Genomic DNA, 6064 nt, shown 5'->3' with positions numbered 1-6064 from the left:
TCATATTTTCTAGCCTTTTTTCTTAGATTGACGCGTCTGTAATTATGAATAAAAGATTGCGCTAACAGGCAATGTCAAGTTTTTTTCTTTTATTGAATATATTTTACTTTCTCGATTAAGACTCATCTTTCTATTTTAATATATGTATGGTCCCCCATCATACTTTTGAAGAATACTTTTCCAAAAGTTTATCTTGTAATTATATATATTGTGTATCTGTGTGTATCTTATTGAATCACAATTTTTTAAATGTCCTCGATTAATCTTTTAATTGCGCGAAAGGCAATATATATATATATATATGTATGTATGTGTGTGTGTGTGTGTGTATGTGTTCGATCGTTAAAAAAAAAAAAAAATCTATATAATTGTCTCGCACAAAACGGACGAATCTCATTGTTACCGCTTGTCGTAGCTAAAAGATTAAAAAAGTTAAGTTTCTAAAATTCTTTTAAATATATTTTATTTAATAAAAACCTTATTTTCAAGTTCTAAGAATCATGTAATATTCTCTGGTCAAAGTGATCCAATGAGAAGAGAATGTACTTTCTTCTTTTTAAACGTTTCCCCGATAACTATTTGGCTACTGTAACCTTTTCCTAAAAATTTCTTCTTGAAAAATGATACAAATACTATTTACAAGAGTTGCGTTCGATATAATATCTTTCACGCTTAGTAGTAGTATTTGCAGTTTCTAAATCAATAAAAGTGTTTTACGATACACACCATAGCTCTGCTACCATTTTTCTTATATTCTTTTTTGCCGTCTTTTACCCGTCTTTATGCGGTTATTTTAAAACGATCGAATGCCGCATCTTCAATTTTATATACATCGTGTGATCTATCGAAAAATTACATTCTGTCAAGTATAAAAAATCAATAAAGGCACGTGTAAACAATATAACAAATAATTACTCAGACATAAACAATAAATGACTCGCCTGGCTCTGTTATTTAGATAGATTCTTATATTCAATATGAAAATTTATACAGAAAATTAAAGAATTAAAATTGAACGGCGAAATCAATTAAAGTAATGACTAATATTTATTTGAGTAAATATAAATACTTGTTCAATCTTTTTTCCGCTACTTTCTCCTTTCCCTTTTTTATTATAAATTAGGTAGCACCCAGTTCTAAGTTCCACGCGATTGAAATTGCGATTCTAACGTTGCATCCAGCGTGTAACCAGAGTCGCAGTTTTACAGTCACTGGATCGGGCGATGCGACAACGCAGGTATCTAGGCGAGAGTTGAGATTTATCCGCTCGGCTTGCGAAACCGCGCGTATGTCGTACGTCGGTGGCAACCGCCGCTACTTGGTCGCGATCGTAATCAAGAGTCAAAGTCAAAGTCAAGGTCGCGATCGAGGAGAGAAGAGCACTTATGCAACGTCGCGGCGCACACGTTTACTTGCTGCAGTCGCGTAAACGTCTGCGGCCAGGTAGGGGAAATTATTGCAGCCCGTTGTGAGACGGGCTGTGTTACCAATCGAGTATGGAGTGACTGTTATATATCTTTCTCTCTCGTGCAGGAGAGAGAGAGAGAGTGAGAAAGAGAGGAAGAACATGCGACGATCCGATATACGCGAGGCGATCATAAAACTAGCGTTTCTCTCCGCTCCTTCCACGAGAGAAGCTATATTATTTTACGCGCAATTTATATAACACTCATTGAAAGCTTGATTGTACACGAATGATAATGTTTACGTTATATATGTAATATTTATTACATATTATTTATCGCGCGATTACACATAGATTTTATTTAATACCAAATATGAAATCTCTTGTGTAAAAAAGAAGTTGCGGTAAAATCTTCATTTTTTTTTTCCCCCATTAAAAAATGTAAAGGAGCAGAAGCTCACGTCGATTGACTGGAGAATAAAAATGCACAGGTATAGAGGACGATATATCTGTTTTCCACGCGTTGAAATCTTTCTTATAGTGAAATATGTCGGAAGAAACACGCGCCTAAAAATAAGCTACCTGCGTCGATAGTTTCGTCTGAATTACTTCAAGACATTGAGATCTCTTCGATCCAATTGTTGTCATCGAGGTCCGATGGCACAAGAACGCAAACGACGCAAGAATCTTTTCTTCATCCCGTGGCGGCGCAGCGTGAGATCGACCCGGAAGCTATTGTATTAAATCGAGTCAATAAAATTTGTCAACAATATATTGAACAAGGAAATAATTAAAAAATAGAGCTTCTCGCCCATGAAAGGGAACCAGCGATTAGCAAGATGCTTTTTTACATAATGGCGAAAATATTACTCGGGACATGGTTCCTCTGTACGAAATCCGTGCTTTTAATTATCACGTTACACGTAGAATCTGTCCGATGAGAATGTGTAATTCGACGGGATGTAATTTCTCGTTGCGGCGATCAATCTCGCGTCGAGTTACGTCAGGTAGTTGAGCTACGGGATTATATATAATGTTAGATCCTCGTCCTAGCGAAAAAAAAAAAAAAAAAAAAAGAAGTACTCGGGCGAACTCGACCGTCCCGCGCACGAGGACTAGCCATCTCGTTATTACAATCATTATTATCATTATCATCATTACACGTATTGCAGCTGATGCTACGAGCCACACTAAAATCCAGACTATCATTAGTCTCGGAAGGCAATCTCTCTTCCCTCGCGCGACGCGCTTCGACGCCGCGTCTACTTCGTCGTCGACGACGTCTCTTCGTCTCTTTTTCCCCTCGAGAGTTCAGTGCCGCTGTTCCTCGCTAGTTCCGGTCGTTGCTCGTCGCTGGTTCCCCGATTGTACCCCGTTTCTCGTCTTCGAAGAGCTGCCTCGCTATACGTCTTACGTAATCTTCGTCGAGATTTTTTTTCTTTTTTCCCGCGCCGCTTCCATCTCGGTAGGAGACCGCGAGTCGGAAGGAAGGTGCGGAGTAAAGATCCCCACGAGTGCTTCTCACAGAGGTGAAAGGGGCATCGAACGTTTCCGACCGCGATAGACCCGTATGGTTGCACGCGTGCATCTCGTGGATAAGGCTCGTTTCGAATTTTCTTCGACAAATCGCAATTTATTCCCGTCCGACATTTTGCAATCGAGAATTTAGAAATTGTAATTTTTTACTTCCTAACATTATTTTCAAGCAACGTAGTATTTCCTTTGTGTCTCCCGTTTCCGCGAATCATAATCAAACAACGTTGTTATCAAGCTATATATATAATATAAATTATTAGTCTATTTTTCTAGTGTGTTTCTTAAAAAAAAAAAAAAAAAAAAAAAAAAAAAAAAAAAAATCTGTTTTCTACTAAATATGAAATAAATATAAATATTTTTTATTCAAAAATCTATCATGGTCTCATCTGAGTCAATTAATTAGAAGAAAAATGCTGTAAGAATATGCGTCTTCTTGTTATTGTTTTGCGTAGCGAGCAAAAACAAAAAATCGGAATTCCACGCTCGCTCTTACGCGAATAATTGGGAGAACAATTACGGTGGATTCGTCGGAGAAGGAGGGGAACGATTTCCGAGTAATATCGTCGCACAAGTCGATATACCGTTAACGTAACTCGCGCGTTGAAAACGACAGACGCGCCTAGACGGAGAGAAGACGTCGGTAAAGGGACACAACAGGTGCGCTCACCTGTCAGCTTGCTTGAAATCACTCGCGCCGACGTTTGTTACGGCACTCCGGACATTCGTCGGCGTATAATATCGTCGGCGGATAATCAGACACGCGCATATGACGCGCGCATTGTAACGCCGCATTGAACATGACCGTAACAAAGTCGGATCGCAACACAATGTTTCCTAGAGAAAGAGAGAGAGAGAGAGAGAGAGAGACGTTACTATTAACTCGCGATTTATAAATCTTAATGAGATAACAGTTGTTGTAATGGCGCCTTCCTCGCACATCATAATCCGCATACAAAACGCGGAAAAAATAATTATCCTTCTCTCTCTCTCTCTCTTGTGCGAATTTAATGTAATCGATTGTATTTTTTACGTAAACGTGAGAAAGCTTATATATTAATATTACTATAGTAGTGGCTTAATCGTGATTGATATTTCATTCGTTTTTTTACTCTAATTAGATGAATCTAATTGTAAGAATCTCTCGTTTAACGCGAAAATCGATAAATGAAAATTGATATTTAGGTTACCATGTTACATGAGATAGTCTCGCTTGTTAAAAAAAATGTATATATCGGGGGAGCTCTTTACGCTTCTGAATTATAATCGAATGCGTTTGCGTTTTGGCGCATGCATGCCTGCGTGCGTGCGTGCGTGCGTTTCCCGATGCTCACGGGGTATGTATGCGTGTCGCGCGAGTCACGTCTCTAGATCCCGTATACTTGCCGCGGTGGCGTGGCTGCTTGACCAATTAAGGGTTTGTTCCGTCAGGGCGTGAGGGGGAGGCGGCAGAAGAGGGACTCTCTTGTTGCGTGTGCGTCCCGTGCGCAGTTCTTTTTGTAACGATGCAATTTTTCCGAAGCCACAATTCCTCGCCAGTCGATCGTGCGACCACTAACGCATCTCCTCCCCCTCTTCCATTTTCCTCCCACTCTGCATTTTATTACGTTTTTCTTTCGCGCTGAAGGTTATTATGTTCTAATCAGAGTTGCTTCGATATAATTTCTTATATTTCGAGACATACATATACGTATGTATTTATTAATCCATTTCCTTTTGGCTTAGGATGTGACTTTCAGTTTACATTCGATTCTTATTTCGATTTAAATTCCTTGCTCTTTGCATTATTACATTAACCGTTAAATTAAAATTCGAATCAAAATCAAAAGCTCCATATAAATATAAACGTAAACCTAAACATAATATATAATATAAATAAATATTCATTTTTCAATTTAACCTAAATATTACAATCTTCGCTTTTCTTCTCGCACGGCCATTTATAATTAATCAAAGAGACAATACATATATTGTATTCGAAATATTCTTTTCAGTACAAATTTTGTATGTAATAAATTTTCCCGTCGAAAATATTGCACTAGAGGCATTATTGGAAAAAAAAAAAAAAACTACAACGGAAAAAATAACATTAGATTCTCAGAATCTTCGGGCTAAAACCGGAAGTGTGACAAAAAGTCCTGCGCACACGCTCTACCGTTGAGTACGTTTACGCTGTTCCGCGTCGATTAGGAGAGGCCCGATTTTATTTTCGCGGAGAGCGCATGCGTGTGTCAGATTGAGTTTCGATTTTTACGATAACGGAGCGGATTTCCTGCGAGGTAGAATCGATTATAGAATGTGAATATTCATGCGCGGTCCTTATACTACATCGTCATACTACATCGATAATATACGTTTAGTCTGAAGCCGGATATATGAAAAAATATTACATACACGCGCGCACATATATACACCGACATCGACGTTTGATTACATCTTGGGAAGGCAATTGGACACATAATCACATATTGTCGTTTAGCTCTTCCCGGCATCCTTCGCACGCGAGATTTGATAAGCTCGGATTGGAAAATATCCGACTCGCCGAGAAGAGCCTGAGAAGCTCAGCCTCGCGTACAAGCGCAGCGCAGGGAGGGTACCGAGATTCTCTGGGCCCTCCATGAATTAAATCATCTCCTTCGCTCGCGCGAAATAAGAAAATTAATATTATATTTGTACGCACGTGCCAAAATTTTACGTTTGATTCAAATATATCAGCTGTAATTGCATCTGGATATTGTGGATATTAAATTATTTCGGATGTTGAAATTATTTCGAAATAATTAACCAGGTATTTCCTTTCCGAATTATTAGAGCTCTATCTAAACTATAATATAAAATAAACAAATGGCGTAACACGCGCAGTATTTCACGATATCGTAGTTTGAAATATTTTCTTCATTTGCGAACATCCGGCTTTTATCATCGATGAATACGCGCATCGTACTCTGTGTCTTCAAATAATCTCACATTTATTTTTTAAATATACCTTGTCATTATTTAAGTATCTTTTATATATACCATTTATTCCTCTATCCTAATTTTCTCTCTTTTCTTCTTCACGATTATCATATGCTTGTTGGTCCAAAAGCTCCCCGACGCGTCGGCCCTGCGAGAACGCGTATTCCC

Source organism: Polyergus mexicanus, unplaced genomic scaffold, assembly GCF_030449975.1.
Source record: "Polyergus mexicanus isolate NDT 795.1 unplaced genomic scaffold, iyPolMexi1.0 SCAF_8, whole genome shotgun sequence".
Taxonomy (NCBI): Eukaryota; Metazoa; Arthropoda; class Insecta; order Hymenoptera; family Formicidae; genus Polyergus; species Polyergus mexicanus.
The sequence above is the reverse complement of the archived record's forward strand: the minus strand, read 5'-3'. Positions refer to the sequence as shown.